General features: G+C 42.8%; 1 non-coding gene and 1 pseudogene across 1 annotated transcript; both read right to left on the reverse strand.

The window, feature by feature from the left end:
- Positions 1–327: 327 nt before the first annotated feature.
- LOC117096025 lies at positions 328–432 on the reverse strand. Its single transcript, XR_004442317.1, has one exon. It is a non-coding gene; the product is annotated as a U6 spliceosomal RNA (small nuclear RNA).
- Positions 433–11,282: 10,850 nt separating this feature from the next.
- Positions 11,283–12,992, reverse strand: LOC117092229 (annotated as a pseudogene).
- Positions 12,993–14,479: the final 1,487 nt, after the last annotated feature.

Here is a 14,479-nt window from a genome sequence, read left to right on the forward strand (position 1 = left end):
TATGGGCCGGGCGCGGTGGCTCACGCTTGTAATTCTAGCACTTTGGGAGGCCGAGGTGGGCGGATCACTAGGTCAGGAGATCGAGACCACAGTGAAACCCCGTCTCTACTAAAAAAAAAAAAAAGAAAAAAGAAAAAAATTAGCCGGGCGTAGTGGGAGCCTGCAGTCCCAGCTACTCAGAGAGGCTGAAGCAGGAGAATGGCGTGAATGCGGGAGGCGGAGCTTGCAGTGAGCTGAGATGGCGCCACTGCACTGCAGCCTGGGGGACAGAGGGAGACTCGGTCTCAAAATAAATAAATAAATACGTAAATAAATAAATAAGTAAAAATAAAAATAAATTATATGGAAGGCTTGCATGTCATCCTTGAGCAGCGGTCATGCAAATCTTCTCTGTATTGCTCCAGTTTTAGTGTATGCTCTGCCAAAGCCAGCACATCTTTAAAAATACTCAATACTCTGCCTCGGGCTCCCAAAATGCTGGGATTACAGGCGTGAGCCTTCAAGACCAGCCTGGCCAACATGGCGAAATCCGTCTCTACTAAAAATACAAAATTAGCTTGGCGTGGTGGCTCGCGCCTGTAATCCCAGCTACTCGGGAGGCTGAGGCAGGAGAATCGCTCGAATCCCGGAGGTGGAGGTTGCAGTGAGCCAAGATCAAGATTTCACCACCGCACTTCAGCCTAGGCAACAAGAGTGAAACTCTGTCTCAGTTAAAAAACAAAACAAAATAAAGCAAAAACTAAAGTCTGGGGTACCTTCCCCAAACATTGTGATTTAATTAAGATGGGATGTGACTGGGCATCAGGGTTAAAACGTCTTCAAGGGATTCAGTGTATAGCAAAGTTGGGGGATTCCTGTTTTTAACCTGTAGCAGAGTTACTTCTGGTGACATGTACCTCAAAAGAGCAAGTTTAGACACCCTGAGGAATGTTTTCGGACACTTGAATTAAATTATATTGCACAGATACCATGCTTGTGTGAGAGCACCACAAGCTACTTTGCTTTGTGATGGGTTTTCCATTTGTTGTTTGTTTTTCACATGGGACTTTCTTTATAACTACAGTCACGGTGTCACCATTTTATATCATGACAGCATAAAGACCTTTAATTTTCCACCCTAATTATACACTTGATATTTGTGTAATTTGGGGAAAGTAGTGTAATGCTTAGATGTAGTTACTTATAGCCTCCAAAATAATCTTTCAACAACCAACTGATATTTACTTATATAACAACTAATTTTTCTCCTCTAAATTAAATGATTGTTTTGAAAGCATCACATTTCTTTAAGAAATTTGCCCAAAGAGTGTTTTAGCTATTTACAAACAAAGGATGTTATTTTGTAATATATTCTCAGCTGAACTGTCTCCAATTTAGGTTGTGAGCACTTACAAATAAGGAAAGGAAAATGATCAAATAAAAGCAAAAGTTTCCAGGAAGACTGGAGGTAAGTGTGATTTCTATTTGGTTTCAGATTCTATATCCTATTTATTCACTTGTACACACTTAATAATTTCAGAATTAGTGCCTTCCCAGATGCATGTAATTTATGCCAACTTTATGAAGACACAGGAGAGGTTTGATTAAGTGTCTAGAACATGCTGGATTTCAACAATGAGATAAATAGCTTTTTCAGGGTTAAAAATAGGAATATAAAAGCACATAGATTCTTAACGTTGCAAAGAAATTGAGAAAAATTTAAGTGTTTTTCAACTGATGCAGAAGGAAGCGTCTCCTAGTTGGTGATTGAGTTATAATGTAGCAAATTCACTTCAGTTTATGGAAAATGTTTTTTTATTGTTAAAGAAGGCGAATGAATTAGTGATAAGCTTTGTCAGCAGGGAGCCTGCGGCAGTCATTTTCCCAAGGGAAAAATGACTAAAAAGTATGCATTTAGTATTTGTCACAACTTAAAAGAAAATAACTTGCGTTCACCACTGTCTATGTGGCTAGTTCTGTTACTGGAGCTTCAAAATGAGAATTTGTTTTCATAAACAGATGCTGTTTTTCTCAGCATCTTGCATTGCTAGCATCCAAACAATCAAGGTACAGCCAGCTCCAGAACTTGTGAAGCAATATAGTGAGAAGCACACCTTTATTAGGCATTATTTAAAAGATGGTCTTGTTTGTTTGTTTGTTTTACCTGTTTTGCTCATCTAGAAACTGGAATCCTGACTGCAGTTGTCTGTCAATAGGAGGCTACTGAGAAGAGAGAGAAAATTCTGATAATTGGGGCATATCTTTTATTTGAGAGATCATAATAAGCAAACAAGGATTATCTGAGATGACCAGGTCCATACTGTGGAGTGAACTATGAAGTTAACTCTAAGTATGCTAAAGAATAAATATATATTTAGAATTGCAAGTGGTATGCTTGTGGTACCATTTAGCATCAGTGTTAGTGTCACGTCTTGCCTCACTAGGGAGCTGTTAAACCACCACTGGAGTATGAGAGAGAAATGTTATTTATGCCCTAAGCCAATGGAAATCCTCTTTTGTTGTAATGGTCTTAGTATGGGACACTTTGTCTTGGACTCTGCTGATCCTTCTCTGTGCCCTAAGCTTGCCTGCCCTGGAATAATTGCTTCCTTGTATTTAGGCTTATGAACCATTTGCAGAGAATTCTGTCTCTGTCTGCAGTTGCTCATAATTCACACTTCATCAGCTTTCTGAATCTACAGCTGCTGCTATTTCTAATGGCTATTACACAGATCCAGGCAAAGCGGAAAGTTAAAGTTTGAAATTTTTCTCTATGTCACAGTCTGCTATGCTGGGAAGAATTTCTTTCTATCCATAGTGTGCTCTTATTCTCAGGGCTTGGTCTATCACTCTCCCTACCCCATCCCACCCTGAACTGCACTTAAGGCATAAAAGCCTTTTGCCTTCAGCTTCAGGAGAAATGTGTAGGCAGTCATGGTGGAATGGAAAACTGCCAGTCTTCGTAGATTTTGTTTTCAAGAAATACTCCCCTACAGGGCATAGTAACTCTAGAGCATTCTCAAATATACCATACACACCTCCTACTCAACCCATGACAAACAAACAGAATCAATTCAGGATTTGTGGTTTGTTAATTGATCAATTTCACTCTGACTTCTGAGTGAGAAAGAGTAGTAGAGACGATAAGATTCTGAGGGTGAAGAACTCAATATCCAAATGAGTTCAGTGTTTATCTTTACTTTGATTTATTGTATTTTATTTATTTTTTATCTACCTCAAGTCCAGTCACTAGCAATCTTGCTATTTTATTCATTCAGGACACATCGATGAGGTTTCATATGGGGCCAGACATCATGTCAGTTGCTGGGAATAAAACATGACCAGGATGCTTTTCTGCCCCCAGGTGTCTTCACTCATGGTCTACATGCATCTTTTTATTGCAGCTCAGTTTCTAGCTGTGCACCTTCAGGTGTAGTTCTTCTTTGGAGAACATTCTAGTCAAGGGCATCTATCACGTGGTCCTGGTGCAGCTCCCAGAACCCCAAGGCTCCCTTATATTAAGAGTGGTTCTCAGTTCCAAATGTCTATGCCCTGTATCTCCCCAAAGAAGACATCAGTACATTCATAAAAGACAATTTTGGTTTCTTCCATTACTTTTAAAGTTTTTTTTTTTTTTTTTTTAAATATGAAAGAGATCTGATAGGGGAGATAATCTGGCAGTACTTTTTTCTTGAAAGCAAGCAAAGAAAAAAGGAAAGAAAAACAGAAACATTGCGTAAACGTCAATGCAGCGTTGGATGCATGGGGGAGGGGCCCCTTAATAGATATTAAGTTAAATTCGGCTGAATTAAAACCTGAGTAGAGCTGTGTGTATTGTGAAGTCTCCCTGCCTTGTGAGTAGACCTGTTTAATTGAGAATAGCTATTTCTTTCTAAATGTCCTGGAACATACTGTGTTGTTTATTCACACACCTTTTAACACTTCCACCTTTCCAGATTATGTAGTTACAAAACTAGATCCACAAGTAGTCAGTGTCTGCATTGGTTTGTTCTCACACTGCTTTAAATAACTACCTGAGACTGGGTAGTTTATAAAGAAAAGAGGTTTAATTGACTCGCGGTTCCACAGGCTGAACAGGAGGCATGACTGGGAGGCTTCCAGAAACTTACAATCATGGCGGAAGGTGAAGGGGAAGCAGGCGCATCTTACCATGGCGGAGCAGGAGAAGGAGAGAGTGAAAAAGCAAGTGCTACACAGTAGAACTCCATCACAAGAGCAGCAAGGGAGAAGTCCGCTCCCATGATTCAATCACCTCCCACCAGGCCCTCCTGCAACATGTGGGGATTTCAATGCAACATGATATTTGGGTGGGGACACAGAGCCAAACCATATCAGTATCATTACTCTATGTCTATACCAATATTTGACTCCATACTTTACCAGAATGAAAATGTGGATGGGAGGACAGGAAGGCATCCAAGGTAGATCTTGGCAGTAGGATTCAATACCCCAGTAATGGCGGATGGGAATGCTAGTGTCCAGGCTCTCATTCTATCCCTGAGATCACACCAGGCGTGTTTCAGAGCTGAGGGAAATGTGATGGGTATGACAGAACTTCACAATAATGTCTTCTTCATTCGAATTCTCCTTATCTACTTAATGCTCCCATATCTAAACATTACGCTACCTAAAATGCATGACAAAAATTGACGTTAGTGGTTGTTATTTTATCTTGGATTTTTGTGGAATTTTTTGCTTAACATAGCAGTGGTAACTATAACCCAAGCATTTCTTTGGGACTTAATGACTAGATGGGGTAATTGAGAATGAGTAGTTGAGCAAGTGACAGACATATCATACGCCACCATCATGATGGCTTAAATGGCTTTTTTTGGAGGGGACAGGGTCTCACTCTCTTACCCACGCTGGAGTGCAGTGATGCCCTCATGGCTCACTGCAGCCTCAACTTCCCCAGGCTCAGGTGATTATCTCGCCTCAGTTTTCATACTTTTAGTAGAGATGGGGTTTCACCATGTTGTCCAGGCTGGTCTCAAAGTCCTAGCCTCAAGAAATCCTCCTGCTTCCGCCTCCCAAAGTGCTGGGATTACAGGCATGAGCCACCATGCCCAGCCTCATGACCTCATTTTAACTTGCATACCTCTGTAACAACACTGTTTCTAAACAGGGTCATATTCTGGGATGCCAGATTTAAGATTTCAACGTATCTTTTTTTGGGTGGGGGGATACAATTCAGCCCACAACATCACATCTCCACTATTTTAGGTCCCCATCCTCAGTGTGATGTACCTGATTAGGTCATAGGCAGAATCTTAAAGTGCAAGACGAGGTTATTCAATTCTGTGGGTCTCTGTGGAAAGGGACATTAACAAGTCAGTGGGCCGGCAATGCATTCTCCTTCCCTCTCATCTGGTGAGGCCCTCCCTAGAAGATAGAGTGCCCAGGACAAAGCAGTATTTGATCTTATTCTTAGATCATGTTTATCCATGTGAACACGTGCAACTCCCTCTACAGACACACACACACCCACACACGTTTGAGGAAACTGTGTTAAAATAAGTATCCAGGGAATCCCCTGAAAAGAAATAGCAAGAAATAATACCAGTGTGCATGCTCTATAGGAATAAGAAGTGCCTTTTCAGGAGTGCCTAGTAGTTATACAAGTTCTGTAGTTGAAAACTGTGTCTTTTTGTACACAAGCTGGCAGATTCTCCTCTTCCTCTTTCACTGACTACACAGCTCTCTAATGACCTAGGCCTCGCTCCAGGTTGGGAAGCCTCTCAGTTAGTTGGGCTCACAGAGGAGCTATTGGTGATAATAACAGCCCTTCTTAAGGATGACAGTTTAAAAAATTGTTATGAGTACATAGTAGGTGTGCATATTTATCAGGTACATGAGATATTTTGACATGGACATACAATGCGTAATAATCACATCAGGGGAAATGAAGTATAGCGATGACAGTTTTGGCAAGGCTAATATAAGCCTACAACTCTGACTGCAGCAACTGGAAAGCTGGAAAGAACAACAGAGTAAATCCTGGGTTGTTATTGCTGATTTGGTTTTCTTTCAAATGCAAAAGTTCCAATAAATGGGTAATGAAGAATAACAAAATCGGCTAATAAGCCACCTGTATACCAAAGGTAATACATGTAATATGCATAGAAATCAAGGTTTTCCCTCAGGTAAAAATTAAATTTTAAAAGAAGAGCTGGAAATTTTTGATAAATAATGATCCATGAACATACCTTTCAAAAGGTATGTTCTTTTAAATATTTGTGTGCCCACGTTGCATGCAGGGAAGGTACTGTTTGAAGTTGTAACTGTCTGCCTTACTCTGGTATGTAACAGACCCAGCAGTCCTTTACAGGAGGTAGGTTTCTTCTGTTTTGTGCTTGTTAGACCTAGCCACAAGCTGATCTTTTACAGGGATGCAGAAAATGGCTGAACCTGAGGAGACACCTGGTGGAGAATGGAAGCATTCTTCTCTCTGGGCAAGGTACACTTATTTCTTTTTATCCGTAATATTTCAGATGACAAGAGAGCAAGACAGTGTCACAGGATCTTTGTATTTGCTTCTTAGCAGTCTAGAGATGTGAAGCAATTATACAAGAAGTAAAAAAGATGTTGTGCTAATTTAGCCTTCCTACTAGTGCAGCTCATACTCAATGAGTTTAATTATTTCCAACATTTATTTATTTATTCACTCATCTGTGCATACAGATGCACCAGGGGAAGAGAGGTCTTGGTTCCTGTGTGCAGTTCGTGCTGAGCTATGGAGGCAAGACATACAGTCCTCAAGAGTGGGGATTAAGGGTGTAATTGAGCAGGATTAGACCACATCAGAATGCTAAGTTCCAGGTAAGCAGAGAACTGATGAATTAGGGGAGCTCTCAAAATTGGGGATTAGAAGAGGGGTGCTCAATCAGTAGAAGATTCGGTTGAGCTGAGAGGGAGAAACAGGCACTACATCAGAGTATATGGAGAAAGAAAATCAAGTGTAGGAACGGTTGGTGGACAGGACGCTGGACTATCTGTCACAGAGGGCTATGTTTGGGAATCACGAGGGATATATTGGACTAGATAAGGTAGGGCTTACTAAAAGAAAGTTTGTTGGCTGAGTGCAGTGGCTCACTCCTATAATCCCACCACTTTGGGAGGCCAAGGCAGGTGGATCATTTGAGGTCAGGAGTTTGAGACCACTCTGGCCAACATGGTGAAATCCTGTCTCTACTCAAAATACAAAAAATTAGCCTGTGGCGGTGGTGCGCACCTATAATCCCAGCTACTTAGGGGGATGAGGCAGGAGAATCGATTGAACCCAGGAGGCAAAGGCTGCAGTGAGCCGAGATCACACCACTGCACTCTAGCTTGTGCAACATAGCGAGACTCCATCTCAAAAAAAAAAAAAGAAAAGAAAGTTTAAAAGCTGTCTACCCACAGATATGTTTAGGAGGAGATCTGGCTGGCATTATAGAATGTCAACGATTTTTAAGGCAAGAGGAATGATTGCTTCTGCGTCTCAGTTCCTAACTATCTGTGTAGTTTTTGGCAATGTGTTAGTTAGTCCTGCAAAACTAAGCCAAAACTCAGTGGCTGCAATGACCAACCAATTCTTACTCTTCACAGGTCTGGTCAGCTGATCGCAGTTGGGTTTAGCCAGGGTGGCTGTGCTGCATGTCCTTCTCATCCTTTTCCTGGAACCCATGGATCAGCCTGGGCATGTCCTCCTCATGGTGGGTGTGGAGGGTCAAGAGCATAAACAGAAACATGCAAGTTGCTTTGAGGCTGGAACTCAGAATCATTGCTTCCCTCTTGTTTTGATGGCCAATGCAAGCGATAAATCCAGCGTCCCAGTCAAGGAGTCGGGTAATATTCCCCACTCCTTATGTGACAAATGACAGTCCCATGGTAAAGAGGATGGATAGAAAAGAGTGAGAAACTTAGCCAGGCATGCCATCTACCACAGGCAATTCTCTTATATTCCCAGACATATTTTCCTCATTTCTAAAACAGGATAATAATCCATTTTTCAAAAGAAGACATACAAATAGCCAACAGGCATGTAAAAAAATTTTCAACATCACTAGTCATCAGCAAAATACAAATTAAAACCACAATGAGATATCTCACACCAGTCAGAGTGGTTATTATTAAGGTAAAAATATAACAGATGTTGGCAAGGATGTGGAGAAAAGGGAATGCTTATAAACAGTTGGTGGGAATAAAAATTAGTACAACCTCTATGGAAAACAGTATGAAGATTTCTCAAAGTACTGAAAATAGAACCATCATTTGATCCAGCAATCCCACTTTTGGGCATCTACCCAAAAGAAAAATAATTATATAAAAAGACACCTACATTCTTATGTTTCTCTCAGCACTGTTCATGACAGCAAAAACATGGAATCAACCTAAGTGCTCATTAACAAAGGATTGAATAAAGAAAATGTGGCATGTATACACCATGATATACTACTCAGCCATGAAAAATGAAATTATGTTTTTTTACAGCAACCCTCAAGAAATTATCTTGAGTGAAATAATTTCTTGATAACTCAAGATAATTCAAGGCCATCATCTTGAGTGAAATAACTCAGAAACAGAAAGTCATATACCACATGTAGATGACTCACTTATAAGTGGGAGCTAAGTAATGTGTTCACATGGACATAGAGAATAGAATAATAGGCACTGGAGAACTGAAAAGGTGGGAGGGTCGGAGAGGGGGTGAATGATAAGAAATTACTTAATGGGTACCAAGGGCACTGTTTGGATGATGGTTACACTACAATCCCAGACTTCTCCACCACACAATATATCCATGTAACAAAACTGCACTTATATCCCCTAAATCTATCAAAATAAAAAATATGTAAAAATAAATAAAATAAAAGACATTCATAGTATCTGTCCCTTCACCTCAGTCATAATGAAGGTAAATATAATACTTAGTGTATGTGGATGTTTTTGCTCAGTAGTAAAGCATAAGGCAACATAAGGAGTAATTTTTTTTGCATGTGCTTATATTCTCTCCCGATAGAAATGAAATTCCTGTAATGGCCTCCTTTCCCTAAGCCTCCAATGCCATCCCCTAACCTCTTGCATGAGATTCTGCATAGATTGTCCTCCCTGATAAATGCTTCCTGAAGAAGTGTAGAATGGAAGTTTCTACAGTGACCTTGAATGTATCCAGATAAACAATTTAGAAAAATAAAACCCTTACATGTTGCTGATGTTTTCTGATAAGGGTGAATACAATGGGGGAGAGGCCCCATTGATCAGAGAAGTCTTCTGCGAGCTCTTCTTTCCCCACAGCGTGTTTCCATTCTGCTCATTTCACACACTCCTGTCATTTTTAAGCCCAAAGCATCAGTGGCTAAGAGAGTTAGCCTGGGTTCCAGAAGTGGACAAATGAAAGGATGCTACATAAAACTGATGTAGAATCTTTATCTTTTTAGCATTAGGCTTCAGCTAAAAGTGAGTTAATCTGCCATAAGTGTTCAGAATATTGTTCTGAGTTGAGAATATTGTTCTAAACATGTTCACATACTTGTTCAGAGTTACTAGTTTGTTAAAAACAAACAAACAAACAACTATTGACTCGCTGGGGTAAATAATATAGAACTCAGCAATCTATAGGATATATTGGCGATTCCAGTGGAGACAGTGGAGACAGAGTTTTGCCTATCCGTACTATGATTTTTAAAAACACTTTAAATCTTTAATATATTAAGTAGCAAGGAAAATATTTTATTTATGATAATTAAATAATATTTACAACAACTTTGTGGGTACATATATCTACATTTGTATATCAAAGTATTTTTAAAAATGAAAATCATTTGTATCATTAAAATAATGTACAGAAACGTAATCAAAGACCAAATACATCTTGGGCCATAATTTTACCACTTCTAAATTCTTATTTTCAAAAAAACATTAAGGGTAATTTAACTCACTAGTCCTTTCCAAAATGTTCTAATCAACTTGTCACATAGTAAAACTAAGTTGCCACCATACTAACTTAGGCTTAGGGATTTGTAAGGGTAACAAATATTTTAGAAACTTAAAACATAACCTTTTTGTTGAAATTTTATTTTTGCTTAGAATGCAAAAGAAGAAAACAAGGAGTTTCATTTTTTTTGCCTGCTAAAAGTATTTGGGTAAACTTAGGTTTAAGATGGATCTTCTTTTAAAGATTTTAAATACATTTCTGAAAAGGCACTGATATGAGTTCCAGTTCTGAATGCCATGGTTATTTTCCCAGATTGTAGTGTTTTTGCTGTTGTTGGCTTTGTTTTGTTTTTTTCTTGAGACAGGGTTTCATTCTGCCACTCTGCAGTCCAGGCTAAAGTGCAGTGGTGAGATCATAGCTCACTGCAGCCTTAGCCTCCTGGGTAGCTGGGAGTACCAGTGAGCACCACCATGCCCGACTAATTCTTTAAAAAAAAAATTGTACAGATGAGGTCTCAGTATGTTATTCAGGCTGGTCTTGAACTTCTGGCCTCAAAGAATCCTCCTGCCTTGGTCTCCCATAGCACTACATTACTGGTATGAGCCATTATGCCTGGCCTCCCTAGATTGTTTTTAGGCAGATATGTAAAGCAGGAGATTGGTGGATATGAATATACTCTGAAATTTGAAAGATGAAAGAAGTGACCAAGCTGATTCAGGATTAAAGTCTGTACGAAGACCAAGCCATGCAGAGTAAAAGAAGTAAAAGTGGTAAACGAGGAAACAGTCAGGAGAAAGAGGCACATCATGATCCTTTCCCACTGTTAGGGACTGAATCTAAAGGCATGCTAATGTTAAGCTTCAAAATGGTGTGCTTCTGCTGTAAAATTGCAGCTAAGTCTTTTCAAGGTAGCAATACCATTCAGGTTGCTCAAATGTTTTGATTGGATTAAAATAAAAACTTTTGGAAACAAATATATTTACAAAGTCCATGCAGTCCTTCAGATGTGTGTGTTTTTTTCTCTCCTTAGCTTTCCTTTTCTTTGAAAAGCAGTGCCTTGCAGCTCCTTTTTCTGAGACAGAAAAAAAAAAAAAAAAAAAAATCAATGATCAACAACAGTCCAGTACTCAAGAACAACCTAGAAATAACAAATTAGTCTGTGTGTGCGACAGAAAAGGAGAGTGTATGTGGTAAGGAAAGCAGCTACCGTTTCAGACTTCCACAGGGCAATGATAAGAAACAGTGGGCAGCGGGGCAGAGGCCCTCCTCAGTTCCCAGATGGTGCGGGGACCAGGCTGAGACGCTCCTCAGGTCTCAATCTCTTGACCTCATGATCCACCTGCCTCGGCCTCCCAAAGTGCTGGGATTACAGGTGTGAGCCACCGTGCCCGCCCTGCCATGTCTTCTTTCTCCTCCCAAGCGGCTGTTTTCCTCTCCTGGATTTTGATGTTCTACTTAATACCCCCATGTTCTTAACCATGTTGCCCTGTGGGAGGCGTCTTTCCCTTTGGGAAGCCTGACGCAGCTCCAACAGTGCCTCAGGAGATAGGCAGGGAAGCTTAGCAGGTGGGGACAGCTTGTCTCTATCCCACCTCAATTGCAGGGGAGGGGTGGGTGGCAGCAGCAGCGGTGGCCCTGACAGTTTTCTTTTGCGGGACCTGTGGCTGACAGCTCTGGGTGGAGAAGAGCTACTTCATGCAAGAGCTGCAGGATCCTTGTGCTGTAACTCCTTCCCCACCATCAGCTAGCCTGGAGAGCTAGGCAGGTGGTCTTTACCCAGCACCTTCAAGGCCGCCTTCTCTGGACACAGGAAGCAGCGCGGAACTGGGGCAGGGAGCACTGTTGGAACTGGGTCAGGCTTCCCAAAGGGAAGGATGCCTCCAGCAGGGCTGTGTGAGCTGGCGACTCCACGCCCTTGGAGTAGAAACCCACTGCATGCACCTGGACCTTGTCAGTCTGGTTCTTTTCTGTCAAGCCCTTGAGATGGACATTTCCCTCCAAGGGCCTGGGACTGCACCAGGAGGAAGTGAGGTTTCCTTGAGTCTCCAGGGGCCTAGAGGTGGAGGCTGCATCCCCATTGCTACAGGGGCGCCTTTTATTGTCCTCCTGCCCCTGGGTCTCTACCTGATGCACCTCCAGTGGTTCTTGGGGCTCTTCTTCTGCCCTCACCTCCGTCTTTGGAAGCCTGGCTGGGATCGGGGTCAGATTCCATGACCTGATCACCTGCTCATCTAGCGAAGGCAGTCGGAGGTTAAGCTTGCGTCTGAGACTAGGGAGCCTCACGGGGCTGAGGTGTCTGAACATCATGAAGTTGCGAGCAGACAGCATGGGTTTCTTCCTTGAGGGGAGCTTCCAGACCATAGAAGGCAGGACCTCCAGTGTCCGTGATCCGAAGGAGAAGACACAGCTTTGTAGGGGCGCCGTCGCACCTGGCTGGAAAAGAAGGCCCAGGACCTCTCAGAGGGTAGAAGAGGAATTGGGAAGAGTACAGGGCTCACGGGACAGGCACAGGTGCAGGAGCGGAGCGGGGAGCCCCTCCAGCTGGGAAGGCCTCACCGACAAGACAAGCAGATTGCCAATGGCATTGCCAGGACCTGTGGAGGAACCAGGTACAAAATATGCTTAGACAAGCACGTTGCCTATGGCGTGGCCGAGACCTGCGGTGGAACCTTGGGAGGTCTAGGCGGGTGGATCACGAGGTCAAGAGATCAAGACCATCCTGGCTAATATGGTGAAACCCCGTCTCTACTAAAAATACAAAAAAAATTAGCCGGGCGTGGTGGCAGGCGCCTGTAGTCCCAGCTACTCAGGAGGCTGAGGAAGGAGAATGGCAGGAACCCAGGAGGCGGAGCTTGCAGTGAGCAGAAAGCATGCCACTGCACTCCAGCCTGGGCGACAGAGCGAGATTCCGTGTCAAAAAAAAAAAAAAAAAAGTTAGAAGCGCAAGTTGCCTATGGCGTGGCCGGGACTTGTGGCAGAACCAGGAACAAAATATGCTCAGACAAGCAAGTTGCCTATGGCGTGGCCGGGACCTGCAGTGGAACCAGGAACAAAATATGCTTAGTGAATTGCCCATTTTGAGCAAGTTGTGCACGGACGAAACTGAGGGTCAGAAGCGGAGAGGATACTCCTTAGTCACCCAATTCTCTGTGGCCTGCACGTACTGGGCACCTGGGACATCACAATGGGGCTGGTAGTAGAGCCAGGGTGTGGAGGAGTGTGCAGGAGCCCAGTGAGGGCGCCTAGGAGAGGAGTCAAAGGACAAAGGGCTAGGCCCCTCCACTAGGCCAGCTGGACTTTAGCCTCAGGGATGTCCTGCTCCTGGGGTTAGGTGTGTGGCCCTGGATGGGCCCTGCTGTGGGGCTGTGGGGGGTGCAGGGCTGATCCACCAGAGCCCTTCCCGCCTGGCGCCTGGCCTAGGCCCTGGCTAGCACGCAGTGGACCTGTCTTGGCCGGCCCTTTCGCCTGGGTTACAGGGTCAGAACCTGCTGGAAGCACAGCACAGGACCAGTCAGATCCCACCAGGCTCCCCTGGCGCCTCTTCAGTGCCTCTGTGCCGCCTGGAGCCAGGTCTGCCTTCTCCATAGCCGCTCTGGCCTCGAGAGCCGCCAGCCTGGCTGTGCAGTTTTCCAAGTGGAGGATGTGGTGCCCTGACCTGACTGGATGCTGCCCTTTACCACATCCCTTCCTGGCAGGCAGGATCTCCACTTCTTTTTACAAATTTGCCTGAAACCGTTCCTCAGGTCATTCAGGTGGTCATGGCCCAGCCACTCTGTGATTCCACAGCTGGCACTCTGTCATGTGTGCCTCCTGATCATGGATACAGGATGTATTCTTATTTTTTCCTGCAGTCCTGGGGTACTTAGCACTGTGGCATATCTGTAATAAGTACATGTATACCTAGAAGGAGGTCTTCAACATGTAAGTTGACCGTGGTCCACTCTGGGCTCCAGTCCTCTACAAAAATGTAGGGCAGGGACTACCAGTTGTCAGCACAGCACCATCCCACATTGCTCTTCCAATGGAGCCTTTCAGCCCAGATATTCTTCTTTGTCTGGTGGGAAGGATCCAAGTATGTAAAGATTATGTTCTAGATCACCTTTGGTCTATCCTAAAAGAAATTCACCAGTGGATTTTTCCATAAAGATAAAATTCAGTTTCTCTGGTCTTCCTAGAATGTGTCTAGAAAGGAAGTACATTATTTATTTACAAGTTAATAGTGGGTTAATGTTTTGGACTAAAATATGACCAACATAATTTGGTCATTGTGAGCATGCCAGCTTGGTCCACTCTTCACCACACATTATGATACCCTAAATATAACTCTAGATTTTCGTATCCCCAAGAGAAGGACATACTCTTGGGTGTCTGGACTAGTGAAACATGTATGAAAAAACATTTGGCCACTTTACATCTTTTTATTGGAGAATTGGAACCATCTATATTCAAAGATATTATTAAAAGGCAAGAAGTTAAAAAAAGAAAAAAAAGAAACAGTGTAGAAAACATGATTGGGAAAAGGTGAGGGAAAGCACCAATTCCACCTAAAATTATGAAAACCCT

Source organism: Trachypithecus francoisi, unplaced genomic scaffold, assembly GCF_009764315.1.
Source record: "Trachypithecus francoisi isolate TF-2019V2 unplaced genomic scaffold, Tfra_2.0 Contig01440, whole genome shotgun sequence".
NCBI classification, from domain to species: Eukaryota; Metazoa; Chordata; class Mammalia; order Primates; family Cercopithecidae; genus Trachypithecus; species Trachypithecus francoisi.